We start from the raw sequence: 20357 nt of genomic DNA, 5'->3' as shown, positions 1-20357 counted from the left end.
TACTGTCCATGTATTTAAGCAAAGGACGTAGGGTACCGATTACAGAGGATGCAGCAATCCCAGAGCATTCTTAAACAGGATTACCAATACACTGGAGATTACACCTGCTCCTTAAGCATCAGCTCAGGACTTCAACACTTCAGCTACCAGTCTCCTCCTCCCCCCAGATGGTAAAGAAATTCTTATTTATTGATTTTCGTTTTTCTTTTTCAGGGTAAGGCTTCCTCTCGTTAAGATATTTTCTCTCTCTCCTTCCTTGTACCATTCATTAGCCCCCAACTGAGAGGCTTGGGCAGGCCTTCTGCCTTCAGGCCTTCATCACTACCAATGTGGGACCGGCAGGCTGAAGCTGCGAAAGTGCAGCCTGGGGCCACACTCCTGCCCCCCCTGCCACACCCACTGCTGACTTTTCTTTTTGTCCCTGGTGGGGGAAGCCCTGGGCTCTGCTTGGCGCTTCCACGTGGCAATAACTAATCAGGGAATAGCGAGGGATTTGTACGCACACCAGCACTCCTCTCGGGCCAGCTTCTCTCGCATCGTCCATGGGGCTCAAATGCGGACACCAACCGTGCAAGGATTGCAGGATGAGCTGCTTCCCGTTCTCTGGTTAAAACGGAGATGAACAAGCACACGGCCGATGAATTCCCTACCCAGCACTGCCAAGGTGAGACTGAAATAAATTTGTCTGCAATTTCTATATGGGGCCAATGGGGGAGAGATAACCGAGTTGTGGGATTAGTTTTGGATTGCCCTAGCGAAGAGCCAGCATGGACAGTGACAGGCTGAATGGCCTCCTTTGTGCTGTAAATGTCTGTGGTTCTGTGCTCCACGTTGAGGCTCCGTCACGCTGGGCCTGATTGCCACCATTGTTGAGAAAGTGCCATTGAATCCACTCCTCCCTCCCCTCTCTGACATCCGCGTGTCTCGTATAATTAGCTGCATTATTAACACTGCAACCACTTCAAACCATTGAAGAAAAATACAATAAAAAGACAACAAATAAACATCAAAGGGCAGTGAGCAAGAGCAATGTATAAAATGATGTGTCATTATAGACTCCTATCTATTAAACATTAAACAGACAGCCCTGTTCTTTTTTTCTGGTTGATATCCCGCTCTGATTTTCTCCCCTCCTTTCCTGGAGGCCTGTAATGCTGCCCACTTCCAACTCCACCCTAATGGCCATTTTTCACACGTCAACCTATAGAATGAGCTTGCACTGATAGAGCGCCTTTTACTCCCACGGGATATTCCAAAGTGCTTCACAGCCAAAGAATTACTTTTGAAGTGCAGACGCTGTTGTTATGTAGGTATAAAGAGGCAGCCAGTTTGTGCACAGCAAGGTCCCACAAACAGCAATGAGATAAATGACCAGTTAACCTGTGTTAGTTGAGGGACAAATGTCAGTCAGGACAATTCCCTGCTTTTCTTCGAATAGTGCCCTGGGATTTTTTTACAGCCAACCTAAACAGGCAGACCGGGCCTCTATTTAATATGTCACCCAAGAGATGGCGCCTCCAACAATACCATGGTCCCTCGGTACTGTTCTGAATTATTAGCCTAGGTAACGTGCTTAAGGCGTGGGGCTTGAACCCACAATCTTCTGAGCGTGCTATCAACTGAGCCAAGCTGGCACGAGACAGCGAGTGGTGGCAGGCCATTAAACCCGAGTCCAATAATGCCTTCGCGCGATGGTCGCACATCCACATTTTTCAATATGATTGGAACTGCAATTCCCCCTCTGCCCCGAAGCCCAGGGGAGCACTGAGGCCTGTTGCAGTGCCTCTACCATGATCTGTGAGCTCAGTACAACAGCAACTTGCATTTATGCAGCGCCTTTAACGTAGTAAAATGTCCCAAGGCGCTTCGCAGGAGTGTAATCAGATAAAATTTGACACCGAGCCACATAACCTACAGAGATCATTGATTTCATTGCAGAGGAGGGGTTCAGCTGGAGTCAGTTTGGCTCAGTTGGTAGCACTCTTGCCTCTGAATCAAAGATTGCGGAGGTAAGGCCCATTCTACGACTTGAGCACATGATCTGGACTGACATCTCAGTGCAGTACTGAGGGAGTGCTGCATTGTTGGAGGTGCTGCTGAGATGCTAAATAGAGACTCTTTCTCCCCATGAAGATGCTTTAACATTTGCCTCTTCTGTAGTTTGTCTTGTAGGAGACTGATATCTGTGCATCAGGGCCAACTCCCTGCAATTCCAATGTTAAAACTGGCTCCCTTATCCTGATTGCAGAATCATAGACCCATGTTTTCAAAGTAGCAAACGTAGCATCACCTTTAAAGATCCCATGGGACTAGATGAAAGACAAGTAAGAAATAACATGGCCTCCATTCCTCTCTCAACAAACACCATCAAAAGACAGACTAAACTGGTCATTAACCTCAGTGTTGTTTGGGGGGCGTTGCTGGTGCGGAATGGCCCACATAACAACAGTCCCTGCACTCTAAGGGAAATTAGCTTTGGAAGGTTGTGCCAGTGTGATAAGACGCTGTATAAATGTGTTTTTTTCTGGGACCTCCCTAGGTTTGTATGTCTCAGTTAGTTGATTGTTCCTTTTAATGTGACTTCCATCTGATCTACGGCACCTCAAACATGTGTAGATGATGGTCTTTCGAAATAATAGTAGGGCTGAAAATAATACTGTGTGTTAGGCGGGATATTTAATACGCTCTCCAAACTATAAATAAAATATTGTGCTGCACAAATCTGGTCAAAATTTTTTTTCTAATTTCAAAAAAAAAGGCAGCCCGAAATTAAAATCAACTTTTGAGACTAGTGTTTGCCACGTGTGTTGCTGCGAGGAGTTGGCTATGCATTAAATGTATCATCGATTCAAACAGACAACATTCCCTCAGGGTCTCCATCACCGTGCTGTTTATAATAAGTGTAGACAAAGAGTACTGAAATCCCATCCCGGCATGTGGCGTACTGACAAACTGCCAGTTTAGACTCAAGTAATAAGATGACTGCCACAAGCATTGAGTCTCAGTGATAATCTAATGACGCCTGCTCCATTCTCCGATGGGTAATCACAGCAGCTGCCGATCCCCACCGCCCCCCCCCCCAGTATTTGGGGCTCGACAAAGAGCAAAAGTGTCTCTGAGAGCACCTGAAATATAATCACTGGCCCAATCTGGCACTGTTCTTTAACACAAGAGAGTGTTATCTTACAGTCCCTTGTGAACTGAAACCTATCCCTAAGGACCTGGTGTGGGCTGAACTGGGTTTATCTAGATACAGATTTTCTTCCCCCCTCTCTCTAACAAAAGCTGTTATTATTGCAACGAGGTGCATGCAATCAATCAAACAGCGGCATGTATCGCTCATGATCTCCTCGCCCATAGGCTCAGCACTGCTGACATCACTTCCCCCTGCCATGCTTCCTACTGTGAAAGTAATTATAAGCAGATGGGTGAATGACATCATTACATCACTAATGAACTTGCTTGAAGTACACATTATGGGATGCTTGGTGTATCTGTTTCGCACTGTGGTGCTCTAGTGCTCAATTGTGCTCTGTGTCAGGAAGGTTACTTGGAAATCGTAGACAGATAGAGTGGGGGAGGGAAGGGGCAAGAGAATGGGTTAAATGTCCATTAACTATCCCTGTCCTGAATTTTAGTTTTGGCACTTTTATATTACTTCAACATGCTTTCCGATGGAGACGTCAAATATGACGGGGCTACCTGGACGGCAGAGTGGGCGAAAGCACTGTGTGACATCTCACAGAGCCACGCAGATGAGAGAGGACCTGGGTTCAAGCCCTGGGCTGTGCTGAGTTCGTTTGATCTGGGGCAGGATGATATAGGAGGTGCTACAGTTGGTTTTATTGTCCCCCGGTGGGGGGGTGAGGAGGGGAATAGTGGACCCTAATACCTGTTTCTAATTACTTTACAATAATCCCTGTTGGAGAGTGGATGTTGGGTGAAGATGGGTTCAAATGTGATTCTCCCCCCTTGCCCTCACCTTTGAATTGCCACGTGAAGGATGGCCATTTGGGGTAAGTACTGGAGACTCTTAGTACCTGTGGAACCTTAGTCCAACCTGAACCACTGCTTCACGAAAGGGGAACGTAGGGATATTTAATATTTGGAAATGGCCTTTGGCAAAACAAGATCACCTTCTCACATGTCCCTCAATCTCTTCTCTCTCCAAGAACACATCTAGCTGCCTCTTGAACCCATTCACACTTCTTGCTTGAGTGACTTTCCCTGGTAACTTATTCCACAGCTCCAAGACAAGGTGGAGAAGGGGAACTAAGAAATCAAAGGTGCAAAGGTCAGGGAGATTGGCGCTTTCAAGACTGAGACCGATAGATTTTTGTTGGGTAAAGGTGTGGAGAGATATGAAGCAAACGGGGTTGAGGTACAGATCAGCCGTGATCTACTTGAATGGCAGAGCAGGCTCGAGGGGCTGAATGGCCTACTCGTGTTCATAATGTTCCTATGTACTAGCAGGTTATCTGACTGTAGGAGACATCACAGCTGAGTCTGATCTTGACCTTGCCTGACATCCATATGTGCACGTCTACCAGAGGTCCCTGTATGGAGATTGAAATCATGAACTCTGGCGGATTTTTCCCTCCCAAATCAAAAGGCTTCGAGGCTGCTTGTAATTCCTCCCCATGGCGCTCCATCCGAGACGACGACGACAACAACAACAGCAACAACAAACAAACAAACAAACAAACAACTTGCATTTATATAGCACCTTTAATGTGGTAAAACCTCTCATGGCACTTCACTGGTGCATTAGCTCCTGTCTTGAGGCTATGTGGATCAGCTGATCCAGTGATGACTGGAGACCAAACCTGGGACCTTCCATGGATAAGGAGTTGAGGACAGGCAGTGCCATCTCTGAACGGCTCAGAGATAGTGAACATGCCTCAGGACATCTTTAAAACTGTGGACAAGCAAATCAATTGAGGGGCTTGTAACTCCCGTGCGATGACCCCCTGGCACCCACCATTCAAATTAGTTCAGTACTAAAATGCGAATGACAAATGGTGGGGGGAAGGGGGGAATGTTTTACAGGAGTTCTGAGAGTCTTTGATTACATCACTTATCCATCAATCTTGGTCGTTAAGAAAAGGTGTATTGGGAATTACAGGAGGTTAAAGGAGTGAGCACAGAATGCTCTGGCTAAAGAAATAAATAGCTTGAAAAAAAAACAAAGAGAAAATTGCCGTCTCCGCCTCCCAATCGGTTAATATTACAGCAACAGCAACTTGCATTTATATAGTGCTTATAACGTCACAAAATGTCCCACTGCGCTTCACACGTGGGAGTGAGGAGAAAACACACACAAAGAAAAAGAAAGTTAATTGTTGTGATGATATAAAGAATGTCTCAGTTCAATATTATAATTACGGGAGTGAATAATTCCTTGAATTAGAGCAGCCTCAACGATTACTTCTAGAACACTGCACACAGCTGCCAGCCGTTACAGGGTAATGTGCACATATCTACAATGAGGCTATTTTGGGGTCTCTTTCCCCCGGAATGAAGGACACCTATTGTTTCTCCATATTGGGCTGAGTAGAAACAACGGTCTTACATTGTGGCCAAAGAGGAAGGATTTCAATTGAGATCCTAAAATAAATTTACTGGAAAATAATCTCAAATTGCATGATACAAATGACTGATCTGATTTTTTTTTTAAAATGTATTTTCTCATAACTTTCTTTTGCATGGTGGCGTCAAGGGTCCTGGGACGTGGTGGGATAGCTTAATATAGCTGCCCGACTATTTGCCTGATTTATATTTCTCATTGTTGACTAGTGTGATTAATGACTTTTGTGGACCTTGGGGATGTTGTTTATTTCCAGAGGACTGAAATGCGCACAGACATCCAGGTTCTTTTAGAGTGAGTGATCAACAGAGATGATTGGATTAAGCACCATGGGACATTTTCCTGCATTAATGGCGTTATAGAAACGCGAGTTGTTGTTGCTGGCTTGTGTTATAATGGAAAAGAAGTGTGAAATGAGAAGGGGCCCTTTGGCTCATCAAATCCACTTCTCCCACAATCTACCATATTGGCGGAAGAGAGTTCCAAACTTCTACCACCCTTTGTGTGTAGAAATGTTTTCTAATCTCACTCCTGAAAGATCTGGCTCCAATTTTTAGACTGTGCCCCCTACTCCTAGAATCCCCAACCAGCGGAAATAGTTATCTGTCGTTGCTCAGCTCCGCTCAGAAGCCAGCCTTCAGTACTTGCTAGGCCAATTTGTGGCCCTTTGAGTAACAAATTCTGGTCCAATTGCTGGCCTAATCATGGCTTCCTGCTCCACTTATTTAGTCACCTGAGGGAAAGTTTGGCAAACATTTTCCCTGAGGATTTCAAGGTATTCATGCACTTAATTATTCATAGGAAAGTAGCAGGAAAGGCCTTTCAGCCCAGCAAGACTGCTGCCACCCTGCCCAACCCCTTCATTGTCAAGTAGGGAACCAACCAGTTCAGAGTGTTTGTAAATCCAAAGCAAGTCATCTGTGTAGAATAAGTTTCAGCAACTAATTAGGTGGATCCCTCGACAGAATAGAATATTGGATCATTTCTGCCCATTCTTATAGAAAGAAAGAACAGGCTTGTGTTGATATAGTGCCTTTCACATCCTCAAAGTGCTTCACAGCCAAGAAATACATTTGAAATGTAGTCAGTGTTGTTAACTTGGGAAATACAGCAGCCAATTTGTGCCCTGCAAACAGCACTGAGATAAATGATGAGATAATCTGTTGTAATTGGATAAATATTGGCCAGGCCAACTCCCTTGCTCTTCCTCGAATTGTGCCATGGGATTTTTTACATCTACCTGAGAGGCTAGATAGGGCTTCGGTTTAATATTTCATCCGAAAGACAGCATCTCAGTACTCAAGTGTCAGCCCGGCGTTGTGCTCGAGTCCTGGGGGTCGATTTTGACTTTCGGGAGGCCGACCAGCAGAGCACGCAGGCCGCTTGACTGTGCTGAGAGTGATGAGGCCAGAGCTGTTTTGAGGCCTAGGCCTCATTTAAGTAATACTGACGAGCTGCATGCCCCAAACGGGTGTCTTGATGCAGCTCGCTGGATTCAGGGATGGTGCATTTTCAGGTGACCAGGGGATAGAACAGGGTACTTTCTAAATGGTAAAAAGTTAAAAACAGTGGATGTCCAAAGGGACTTAGGGGTTCAGGTACATAGATCATTGAAGTGTCATGAACAGGTGCAGAAAATAATCAAGAAGGCTAACGGAATGCTGGCCTTTATATCTGGAGGACTAGAGTACAAGGGGGCAGAAGTTATACTGCAGCTATACAAAACCCTGGTTAGACCGCACCTGGAGTACTGTGAGCAGTTCTGGGCAACGCACTTTCGGAAGGACATATTGACCTTGGAGGGAGTGCAGTGTAGGTTTACTAGAATGATACCCGGACTTCAAGGGTTAAGTTACGAGGAGAGATTACACAAATTGGGGTTGTATTCTCTAGAGTTTAGAAGGTTAAGGGGTGATCTGATCGAAGTTTATAAGATATTAAGGGGAACAGATAGGGTGGATAGAGAGAAACTATTTCCACTGGTTGGGGATTCTAGGAGTAGGGGGCACAGTCTAAAAATTAGAGCCAGACCTTTCAGGAGTGAGATTAGAAAACATTTCTACACACGAAGGGTGGTAGAAGTTTGGAACTCTCTTCCGCAAACGGCAATTGATACTAGCTCAATTGCTAAATTTTAAATCTGAGATAGATAGCTTTTTGGCAACCAAAGGTATTAAGGGATATGGGCCAAAGGCAGGTTTATGGAGTTAGATCACAGATCAGCCATGATCTTATCAAATGGCGGAGCAGGCACGAGGGGCTGAATGGCCTACTCCTGTTCCTATGTTCCTATGTTCCTATGACCTGAAAGCCACCCGAATGGCAGTAAGGTAAGTCCTGGGGGGAGGGTTCACTAATGTGAGGAAGTGGGGGGAGGAGGCCAGGGCCACAGTGGCTCAGATTATTTTTGTGGGGCCTGAAGGAGCACTCCTGCATCTCCTGGCCTCACAGAAACAATTTAAAATTTACCTTTTGTAGTTCTTTTCAACTGTACCACCAATAAAACACGCAAGCTGCACATTCCAGACAGGGGGACTCCCAAAACGGCTATCGGCGTCCGATGTAAGGACCACAATTTGTATATTAAAAGGGCCTATTGCCTGAAACAGGCGAGTGCTTTGGCTGCCCAGCACTAAAAATGGCGGGGACCAAAGCATTGGTGTTAAGTCTACCTACCCCATTTTGAGGCCGTTACTGCCAATTTGTCCAAACTAAAATCAGCTACTTGGAGTGGAGATTGAACCCATGAGCTTCTGACTCAGAGCCAAGTGTGCTAAGGTTTTATATCAAATCATCGTTACATCTCGACTTTTATATTCTGTAGCTCTTGCCATAAAACCCAGTATTCCATTAGTTTTTTTATGGCCTTATCTACTTAAGGTGCTGCTTTTAATGTCTTGTGAACCTGAACCCCCAAATCCATCTGCTTTTCCGCATCACCCAGCCTTCCCCCATTCAATGTATAACAACGTACCATCTCACACTCACTGACAATTAACTTTATCTGGTACTTTTTTGCCCACTCTACCATTATTATTCCCTTATAGTTTCCTTTGGTCCTCAGAATTATTTACTATGCCTCCCATTTTAGTACACTATTATGTGTAAATTTGGACACCACTCCCTCTAGACCTATATCCGAATCACTGATGTACACTGTAAACAGAAGCAGTCCCAGAACAAAACTCTGTGGGACACAGCTACCCACTTCTAACAACTCTGAGAAACTGCCTGTAACCCCTACCCTGTGTGTCCTCCCTTCTAACCAGGTTTTAATCCAATTTGCTCCCCTTCCCCCTAGTTCCGTACCCCTTAAATTTCTCCTGTGAGATAACTTGTCAAAGATTTTCTGAAAGTCCATGTTCACCACGTGCATTTCCCACGTCCACCGTATCTGACACTTCCTCAAAGAGCTCTATCGGGTTTGTCGAGCGTGATCTTCCTTTCTGGAATTTGTGTTGGCAGCTTCCAATTATTTTTGCTTCATCTAGATACTGTCATCTTTGATGAAAGATTCCAAAATTTTCCCTGCTACAGACGTAAAACTAACTGACCTCTAATTATCCGGGTTAGCACCGTCTCCCTTCTTCTTAGAAACAGCAGAGGAAACCTGAAGCCTTGACACTCTGTAGCACAAAGGGGTAGGCTTTCCCCGTTGGCCGAGGCGGAAAACTGGCGTTAGCAGATAGGCCGTCTATTATTTCCATTGAAGTCAATGGAAATGAAGATCAGGTGGCCTTGTATAGCAGGCAGTTGATTCACAATCACCATGTTTCTGCCACCGCCAAAGGTAAAAAATCTATTCCAATGTCTGTCTTGTGAATCACTGCAAAAAAAATTTGAAGCAGACGTAGCTGCCATTTCAGGCCTTAGCTAGAGTATTGTGTCCAATTCTGGGCACCACAATTTAGGAAGGATGTGAAGGCCTTGGAGAGAACGCAGAGGAGATTTACTAGAATGGTACCAGGGATGAGGGATTTCAGTTATGTGGAGAAACTGAGATTGTTCTTCTTACAGCAGAGAAGGTTAAGGGGAGATTCAATAGGAGCGTTCAAAATTATGAAGGGTTTTGATACAGTAGATAGGGAGAAAGTGTTTCCACTGGCAGGAGGGTCGGCAACCAGAAGACACAGATTTAAGATAATTGGTAAAATGAACCAGAAGGGAGATGAGGAGAATTTTTTTTACGCAGTGACTTGCTACGATCAGGAATGCGCTGCCTGAAAGGGTGGAAGCAGATTCAATAGTAACTTTCAAAAGGGAATTGGATAAATACATGAAAAGGAAAATATAGCAGGGCTGATGGGGAAAGCACAGGGGAACGGGACTAATTGAACGGCTTTTTCAACGAGTTAGCACAGGCACGATGGGCCGAATGTCCTCCTTCTGTGCCGTATGATTCAGTGATTCTACAGCTGAAAGAGTGTGTTCACTCCACGGTCTTCTCAGAATTGCTCCCCTCCCCACCCACTGAGTGGCCTTATAGCAAGAGGTATGGAGTATAAGAGTTGAGATATAATGGTGAATTTAAATAAAACCTTAGTCAAACCACAGTTGGATTCTGCATCACTAAGTGTAAAATTTCTTGTCAGTTTCTCAGGACGCCTCGGATGTGTGATGTGCTTGGAACACCAAGTGTCCCATCCACTGATGTGTGGAAATGTAAACTACTCTTAATTAAAATTACACTACCTGTCACTGTGAGGACTGGCAAATTATCTCAGTGTCAGGGCCACATCAGAATTGTTTCACTCAGAAGCTAAGCTATTCCCTAATTAATTGCTGAAAATTGTTCAAAGCCAAATATTATTACACACCAAGGCAAACATATTTTTCTCTTATTTTGCACAGGCGACCTGCCTTTGGGATTTATGAACACTGCGAGCTGGGACTGGTGGTTGACTGGTGGCTGCCTCACTCATTGGAAGGCGAGAGCTGAGATGGAGACGCAAGGGGACAGGACTGAGCTGAGGAACAGGCCAGGCTTCAGAGGCCCGAATGTTAAAATAGGGCTTTTTTTTTTCTACCAAAAAGGGGACCAGATTCCAGAAGAAGAGGATTAGGATTCAGTGGGAGAGTTCTGAAATTTGGAGAGGAAGAGGCCCAGTTTTAACAGAACGGATCAATGGGGGCTGCAACAGATTGAAGATGAGTATGACGTATAAATAATATTTTATAACTATAAATATGTTCCGAGGTTGAAGTGGGTAAAAGGTATTTTACGTGGTGCAAAAAGAATAGCAATCTACTTCAACCTACTGCTAAGATATCTTAAGATTAGGTCTAAGGCTTTAATTGTATAGGGGAATGAAGTTGAGGTCAATAAGATGTGGGTATTGCAACATATATATAGTAGTTAGATCTGAGGAGTCAGGTGGGAATATGGTTCCAAACATTGTTTACCTCGTGAAAGAATTAAAGGAGGAAGTGGTTACGATGACTACACTTCAAAAATACTTCATTGGCTGTAAAGCGCTTTTAGTCGCACTGAGGACGTGAAAGGTGCTACATAAATGCAAGTTCTTTCTTTTTTATATTGCCAATCATTGGACTACAACACTGAGGCCATCATGCTGGAGTGCTTGTGGCAGGCCTCACCTTGAATACTGGGTTCATTTCTGGTCACCGAGGTACAAAAGAAACCTTCAAGCCCTAGAAATGGTACAGAGAGGGGCCACAAGGCTAATCCCTTTTGTCAGAGGACTTAAGCTTTGAGCGCAAAAAAAATGGAAAAACATGGATTCTTCAGCCTTGAAAAGAGACAAATGAAATTGGGCCTTATAGAGGCGTAGAAGATAGTAAGTGGAATAGAATAAGTTAATCTTAAGCATAGGTTAAACCATAAATGCAAGACAGGAGGACATAAGTACACATTGGTTAAAGGCAAATTCAGGAAGTGCTCCTTATTACAAAGAGAGACCAATACTGGCATTGTCTTCCAGGTTGGACAGTGGAGACAAGGAGACATTTAAGAGCTAGTAGATACGGTGACTGGGGGAGATTGTACATTTCTATGGATCGATGAGTTCCCCCATCTGTACTTAACTTTGTGAAGTTCTCTTCCCCCACCCCTCCCAACCCATATCAAAACAATGATTTACACACAAACATAAAGAAAGAAATACCACATCTCTCAGAAACCAAACGAATCTTCAGATGTTTAGCTCGGGGTCACTGGGCGTGAGCTGAAACCAAACAAAAGCAGTCGGCCCAGGGAGATGAGAGTTTCCCTGGACCTGCCAGCAATCTGAAGGTTAAAGCTAGTTGATCATACAATTTGTTGAAAACATTTTTGTGTCTCCCTAAATTGAAATTATGCGAAAGAATAAGGGCAATAAAATTGTTTTTCTTTGAGGAGACATTATATTTCAAAGTTTGCAGCCTCTGTTATTGACGCTTTGATTTGTGTGCAAATTAGCCATAAGCATCTAGTGTTAGCTAGCAGCCCCAGAGACTCCAGTATGTGAAGGAAGTCAGAACAGAATGGGTATTCCGAATGAAAAGTTACCTCCCTACAGAAAATAAATCAATTTTAATATTTTTGTTTCTTTCAAGTTTCAGTGAAAATTTCTAAGCCCGTTGAATGGAGATAGTGATGCTGGAGAATGGATCAATACTTCCACCTTTGGCTTTCTTTGTCCTGTGACTGTGTGACTTTAACATTTCCCACTCTCGTGGTCTCTCTGAGTGAGATTGGCAATATAGGAACATAGGAACAGGAATAGGCCAGTCAGCCCCTTAAGTCTGCCCCACAGGAGTAGGCCATTTAGCCCCTCGAGCCTGTTCTGCCATTCAATGAGATCATGGCTGATCTGTGACCTAACTCCATATACCCGCCTTAGCCCCATATCCCTTAATACCTTTGGTTAACAAAAATATATCAATCTCAGATTTAAAATTAATAATGGAGCTAGCATCAACTGCCTTTTGCGGAAGAGAGTTCCTAACATCTCCCACCCTTTGTGTGTAGAAGTGTTTCCTAATTTCACTCCTGAAAGTCCTGGCTCTAATTTTTAGGCTATGTCCCCTAGTCCTAGACACCACAACCAGCGGAAATAGTTTCTCTCTATCTGCCCTATCAGTTCCCCTTAATATCATGAAAACTTCAATCAACTCACCCTTCTAAATTCTAGGGAATACAACCCTAGTTTGTGTAATCTCGCCTCGTAATCTAACCCTTGGAGTCCAGGTATCATCCTCGTAAATCTACACTGTCCTAAGGCGCGGTGCCCAGAACTGAACACAGTACTCCAGGTGTGGTCTAACCAGGGCTTTATATAGCTGTAGTATAACTTCTACCACCCACCCCCCCGACCTTGTATTCTAGTCCTCTAGATATAAAGACCAGCATTCCATTAGCCTTTTTGATTATTTTCTGTCCCTGTCCATGATAATTTCATGATTTATGTACATGGACCCTCTAAGTCCCTTTGGACGTCCACTGTTTCAAACTTTTCACCATTTAGAAAGTACTCTGATCTATCCTTTTTAGGTCCAAAGTTTTAGGTCCAAATACCTCACATCTGCCGACACTGAAATCCATTTGCCACAGTTTTGCCCATTCATTTAATCTATTAATATCTCTCCGTAATTTTATGCTTCCATTCAATTAGATAATGGCTCATCTCCAGCCTTAGCTCAATATTCCTTGATACCCTTACCAACAAAAATCTATCGATCTCAGTCTTGAAAGCTCCAATTGTCTCAGCATCCACGTACTTTTGGGGGAGAGAATTCTACTATCCTGTGCATGGAAAACTGCTTCCTGATTTCCCTCCTAAATGGTCTAGCCCTAATTTTAAGATTGTGTCCCCTCGTTCTTGATTTCCCCCACCAGAGGAAATAATTTCTCTGTATATACCTTACCAAATCTTTTTAACATTTTAAACACCTCGATCAGATCACCCCACAATCTTCTATACTCAAGTACACTCCATACGGCGCCAGTTTGTGCTAAATTTGTTGTCGTGTGCCATGGAATTGCACCCACTGGAAATAAAGTGACTGGCTTCGAAGCCGTTTCAAATTGGACCTTTACAGCCATCGGTGAGTGGAAGCATCTAACCCATCGGTCTGGACTGGATTCCTGTCCACTGTGTTCTTGTGGCAGCTGAAGAAAATTACCACTGCAGCCTCTGATGCATGATGGGCGTGGAGTTGCACATGAAACTTCTTTAACCCAGAGAGTGGTGAGAATGTGGAACTCGCTGCCACATGGAGTGGTTGAGGTGAATAACACAGATGCATTTAAGGGGAAGCGAGATAAACACATGAGGGAGAAAAGAACAGATGGATATGTTGATCGAGTGAGATGAAGTAAGGTGGGAGGAGGCTTGTGTGGAGCATAAAAACCGGCATCGACCTGTTGGGCCGAATGGCCTGCTTCTGTGCTGTAAGTTCGATGTAATTCTGTGAAACCTGGTTTGTAACAGCCTCATAGCAAACATTGAAAAAGCTCCTTGTAAATAACATCGAACTCACGAGTGACAAAGTCGGGGATCCTTATTGAATCTCCTTGTTGGCCGTGACTTGTTCTATTTGCAAGATATCTTGGGCTCTTACCTCCCTTATTCATCAGTTTTAGATATGGAAAATAAGTCCCTTATTACACCAGTCTGTGAGTCATGTAAGAATATTACTCTGAGGAGACTGGGTTACAATATCCTCCCATGGTTTTTGAATCCATCTAAACACAGAATCTCAACACCAGAGAGAATTTTGATGAACATTAACTTCGTTTATTTTTCTGTCAGTTTTTAAAAAATATATATTTTGTTTAGGCAGCATGCGGCGATGATGTCATCTAGGGTGCTGCCACTGGTAACACAAGGGAGCTGCGTTATTAAGTGAGTTAAGCCTAGGATGACTCAGCTTTCACTGTGTCCTATGTTGTGTGTGTTGGCTCCAAGCCAGTACTCCCAAACATGTCATCACCACACTCATCCACATTAAAAAATTTACAGTCCCTCTCTCCCACAGCATCCAACAGTCTCTTAAATGACTCCATGGTGTTTGCCTCCATTACCCTTCCTGGAAGTCTATTCATGACTAACTTGATTGAATTTTTTGAGGTGGTAACAAGGAGGGTCGATGAGGGTAACATATACATGGATTTTAACAAGGCTTTTAACAAGGTCCCACACGGCAGACTGGTCAAAAAAGTAAAAGCCCATGGGATCCAAGGGAAAGTGGCTAGTTGGATCCAAAATTGGCTCAGTGGCAGGAAGCAAAGGGTAATGGTTGATGGTTGTTTTTGCCACTGGAAGGCTGTTTCCAGTGGGGTTCCACAAGGCTCAGTACAGGTCCCTTGCTTTTTGTGATATATATTAATGATCTCGACTTGAATGTTGGGGGCTTGATCAAGAAGTTTGCAGATGATACAAAAATTGGCTGTGTGGTTGATAGTGAGGAGGAAAGCTGTAGCTGCAGGAAGATATCAATGGACTGGTCAGGTGGGCAAATGGGATTCAATCCCGAGAAGTGTGAGGTAATGCAATTGGGGAGGACAAACAAAGCAAGGCATAGAATATAAGAGCAGGGAGGTTATGCTAGAACTGTACAAAACATTGGTTAGACCACAGCTTGAGTATTGCGTACAGTTCTGGTCACCACATTACAGGAAAGATGTGATTGCACTAGAGAGGGTACAGAGGAGATTTATGAGGATGTTGCCAGGACTGGAGAATTTTAGCTATGAGAAAAGATTGGATAGGCTGGGGTTGTTTTCTTTGGAACAAAGGAGGCTGAGGGGAGATTTAATTGAGGTATATAAAATTATGAGGGGCCTAGATAGTGGATAGGGAAGGACTTATTTCCCTTAGCAGAGGGGTCAGTGACCAGGGACTATAGATTTAAAGTGATTGGTATAAGGATTAGAGGGGAGCTGAGGAGAAATTTTTTCACCCAGAGGGTGGTGGGGGTCTGGAACTCACTGCTTGAAAGGGTGGTAGAGGCAGAAACCCTCAACTCATTTAAAAAGCACTTGGATGAGCACTTGAAGTGCCATAACCTACAGGGCTACGGACCAAGTGCTGAAAAGAGGGATTAAGCTGGATAGCTCTTTTTCGGCTGGCACGGACACGATGGGCCGAATGGCCACCTTCTGTGCTGTAACTTTCTATGTTTCGATCACTCTTCATGTGAAGAACTTCCTGACATCTGACCTAAATTTGCCTTTCACCACTTTGAACCTTTTGTTTATTCACTCTTGGGACGTGAGCATCACTGGTAAGGCCAGCATTTATTGCCCATCCCTAGTTACCCTTCAGAGGGCAGTTAAGAGTCAACCAAGTTGGTGTTGGACTGGTGTCACATATCAGCCAGATCAGGTAAGGACGGCAGATTTCCTTCCCTAAAGGACATTAGTTGAGTTTTTAACGACAATCTGACAGCTTCATGGTCACTTTTACTGAGACCAACTTTTTATTCCCAGATTTTTAAAAAACTGAATTCAAATTCTGAAACTGCCACGGTGGGATTTCAACTCAAGTTCTCTGAATTATTAGTCCATCCTCTGGATTACTCGTCCATTAACATAACCACTACACTACTGTACATTATACTGAACCTGTGCCCCCTCGTCTCGCTTTCATGGCAAATCTTGAAGTGGTACTGGGATTTACCTTTTATTTATCATTTACTCTCTTGTGTACTTCTATGAGGTCCCCTCTCATTCGCTTCCTTTGAGGGCTGAAGAGTCCAACTTGGTCCAGTCTTTCCTCATATTTCAATTCTCTAACTCTTGGCATCAGATCTGAAGCTCTTCTCTGCACTGTAACCACAGCTTAAATGTTTGCCTTAAGTCTCAATGACCAGAACTGGACGCATCAGGATTACTTACATCCTAGTGGGACTATAATATGTTATTAATAAAGTAGATTATTGGCATTTTAAAAATCTATTTAACCTATGAGTAATTTTGGGTAAATTAGATTAAGATGTTGTGATTAAGTTAACTTCAGCTCAACAGCGGTTAACTCCACAACAGCCAACATCTGGGGATGTGGATTACAATTCAGCACATAAGGAATTAGACCCGGTCAAAGTGTCAATCCAGAAAAGTATTTCTTAGCCACCACGTTAGTTTGAGAATTTTTAACACAACCCAGAGAGGACATTGGGTGCTGTGAGGGCATGGCTTCATTCATGTGTCGGTAACATTCAGGTACATAAAATTATGACTGGACTAGATAGAGTGGATAGGGAGGACCTATTTCCCTTAGCAGAGGGGTCAGTGACCAGGGCGCATAGATTTAAAGTAATTGGTAGAAGGATTAGAGGGGAGCTGAGGAGAATTTTTTTCACCCAGAGGGTGGTGGGGGTCTGGAACTCACTGCCTGAAAGGGGAGTAGAGGCAGAAACCCTCAACTCATTTAAAAAGTACTTGGATGTGCACCTGAAGTGCCGTAACCTACAGGGCTACGGACCAAGTGCTGGAAAGTGGGATTAAGCTGAATAGGTCTTTCTCGGCCGGCATGGACACAATGGGCCGAATGGCCTCCTTCTGTGCCATAACTTTCTATGATTTGATTAGCAGCTCAACTAGCCAATCTCCGGGCATGGAGAGTTGGGGGCGGGGGTCAGAGGTTAAGCTTACGGCTTCTTGTCCAGCTAAGAAAGGACACAAAAGAAACATACAATTACCAGACAGACTCTGCGAACAAGCTCTCTCCTTTTAATACTCTTCCTTTTCAAACAGCTATCTCGTTCTCTTTTAAAACTACCATTTAATTTCTCACTCACCTTCATCCATAATCTGCATTAAGATTATAGGGCTGCTTTTCCAAATGCACACCCTTGGTGTGGAGTCACACCTCTTGGGAACACATATTGGGAAACGGAAGGCAGGATCCCTACAATTTCTGGTTTGCTGGAAGCCCTTCGGCACAAAGCATCGTTCACTGGAGTCGCTTATCAGGAAATCGGCCGTGTTTGTCTCTCACTTCTCCTCCCCTCTGCTGAAGACAGTAAAAAGAAGACTTGGATTTATATAGTGTCTTTCACTACCTCGGGACGTCCCAAAGCACTTTACAGCCAATTAAGTACTTTTTGAAGTGTAGTCACTGTTGTAACGTAGGAAACGCAGCAGCCAATTTGTGCACAGCAAGATCCCACAAACAGCAAAGTGATAATGACCAGATAATCTGTTTTTAGGTGTTGGTTGAGGGACAAATATTGGGCAGGACGCCGGGGAGAACTCCCCCACTCTTCTTTGAAATAGTGCCATGGGATCTTTTACGTCCACCTGAGTGGTCAGATGGGACCTCGTGTCTCATCCAAAAGACAGCACCTCTGACAGTGCAGCACTCACTCAGTATTGCATTGGAGTGTCAGCCTAGGTTTTGTGCTCAAGTTTCTGGAGTGGGATTTGTCTCCATGTCCTTCTGACTCAGAGGCAAGAGAGCTACCCACTGAGCCACGGCTGACACTGTAAGTTCCACAAGCACTAGCTGCCTGCAGTAGCCCATCCAATTGCGTGTAAATCTAGGCAGCAAATGTTGGCTATTTGACTGCGGAGGAGATCACACAGCTGTGCCTGTGCCTGTCCTTGCCCAGCACCATATGCCTGCACTAGGGGGGAAGGGGGGAGGGGTTGAGTTTCCTCCCAGGGGGTCTCCCGATCGGTTGCCGTAACACCAGCGGAGATGCAGTTGAAACTCCGTTTACGCTTTTGAACGGGGTTTTACGATGATATTCCTCCAAAGTTAAGGCTGCCAATCGGCAAAACGATCGAGGAGATTCCCGGTGAGGGAAATCGATTGTGACGTCACTTTACTTTCTGATGTCATGTGGCTTCTCATTACCTTCCCTCCTATTTCTTTGTGTGAGCATTATAAATCAAGGCATCGTTCATGCCTGTTATGAGACGATATGGGCCCTGGGGGGAATGAGTCACTTTTCACCGTCATAAATCAATGGTACAATTTAATGATTTGCAGACAACTGGGATGGAAGATTAAGCCACTTACAGCTGGCAATTCACTTATAGCTGGCACTGCACAGCTATTGCAAGGCCCTTTGTACATGAATAGTGGGCAGGCTGTATGTCCACACAGAGGAGGACGGGAGGGTTGCCACCTGCCCGGATTTGGACCACAGAGTCTGGTTCTTGAGTGTTGCGTCTGGAAATTTCTAAAATGTTCTCCAAGCAACGAGGTTTAAAATAGAAGAATATTTTCCCACATCCATCTTAAAGACCTTGCATTTTTGCAATGCCTTTCATCTCCGCAGGACATCCCAAGGCGCTTCAGGGCCAATGAAGTTTTTTCACTGCTGTTACGGTGTGGGTCTGCTAGTTGTTGAGGTTTAAAATCAGCAGGCCAGGAAACACCAGAACTCAAACTATTTCCCCCCACCCCAACCCAGTTCTGCTCGGTTTCTGGGACTCGGTGCCGATCCTTGCAGAGATCATGGTGGCTGACAAGCAATGCTGCTGGATGGTGGCTCTCACCGATGAATGGGCGGAATTGTGGAATGCAATCCCCAAAATAACTGGTAAAAATCCCACAGGAAAAGATAAGAAACTTACCTGTTTGGGCCTCTTCTAGCAGTGGATCCTCTTCCCGCTGTCCTCATCTGGCAGGAAAGCCACCGTGGCTTCTCTGCTCAGGGCACAGTAAAAACCAGTCAGCTCCCAATGACGTCATTGGACCTCGATTTGGATACTTAAAGAAGGACTCCACCAGATTCAGGCAGATGTCCATGCCACCTGCTCAGAAGAGCAGGTTAAAACATAAGGCAGCGGGATCGGTGCAGGGCGTCTGCAGGTAAATCACCTGTCCGATATTAACTGCCCACCCACCCGGTTTCCAGTATGAGGCACTTCAGGAGAGGGAGAGTCAAGTAAAAAATGAAAAGTGAGGATTACTGGATGAAGAAATACAGTTGCAAAGAAGTCATTTATGCACCGATGACCTGTATCTTTTGTACAATTCAGGGAGAATATCCTTTTTCATTCTGACCATTGTGCATTATTACTCCCCTTTCTTTCTGCAACATTCAACATGGTTGACCACGGCATTAAGGACATAAGAACATAAGAAATAGGAGCAGGAGTAGGCCATACGGCCCCTCGAGCCTGCTCCGCCATTCAATCAGATCATGGCTGATCTTCTACCTCAACTCCACTTTCCTGCCTTAGCCCCATATCCCTTGATTCCCTTAGTGTCCAGTGTCTAGCTCTGTGGGACTGTATTTGCATAGTTGCAGTCCTACCTATTCAAACATTGCCCATGCGACAGCATCTCTCCCCTCCCTCACGCTGCAATCTCCGGAGTGCCCCATGGACCTTTCCTTGGCTCCTTCCTCTTCCTCATTTACATGCTGCCCCTGGGTGACCTCATCAGTTGGCACAGGGACAGCTTTCACATGTATATAGGGAGCCAGCTCTACTTCTCCACAGCCTCCGCCCCAGCTACTTCCGTGCTGTCAGCCTGCTTGTCCGACCACCAGTCATTACTTGCTCCAGTTCCTTGTTGGGTTTACTGACACTGTCCGCCTCCACTGTCACTGGGCAGTCTGCTCCACATACTCATCACCCTACGCATGAAGTAATTAAATCCTAATTGTCTGCCCACCTTCCCTCTTCTGAACCAGAGTCGATGCCCCCTTAGTTTTTTTTCTCCTTCCTAATCCTGGTGGGTCTGCTGTGTTTTTCCAGCATTTTCAGCTTTTATTTCAGATTATCAGCGTTTGCAAATTTTTCCTTTTCAACACTTGATTGCATTTCCTACCTGGAAGGGTGTGACATTCTTTGTCATTCCTAATATAT

The 20357-nt window shown here is 44.6% G+C and overlaps 1 long non-coding RNA gene across 1 annotated transcript in view; it reads left to right on the top strand.

Annotated features, from left to right (window-relative positions):
- Positions 1 to 10864, top strand: part of LOC137324125 (uncharacterized) — a 163479-nt gene extending 152615 nt beyond the window's left edge. Inside the window, exon 4 of the long non-coding RNA XR_010963504.1 lies at positions 10439 to 10864. This is a non-coding gene — a long non-coding RNA (uncharacterized lncRNA). The remainder of the gene's footprint in view (positions 1 to 10438) is intronic.
- Positions 10865 to 20357: the final 9493 nt, after the last annotated feature.

The sequence above is a fragment of the Heptranchias perlo genome, chromosome 8 (assembly GCF_035084215.1).
Source record: "Heptranchias perlo isolate sHepPer1 chromosome 8, sHepPer1.hap1, whole genome shotgun sequence".
Classification (NCBI taxonomy): Eukaryota; Metazoa; Chordata; class Chondrichthyes; order Hexanchiformes; family Hexanchidae; genus Heptranchias; species Heptranchias perlo.
This window is presented reverse-complemented; position numbering and strand designations above follow the sequence as displayed.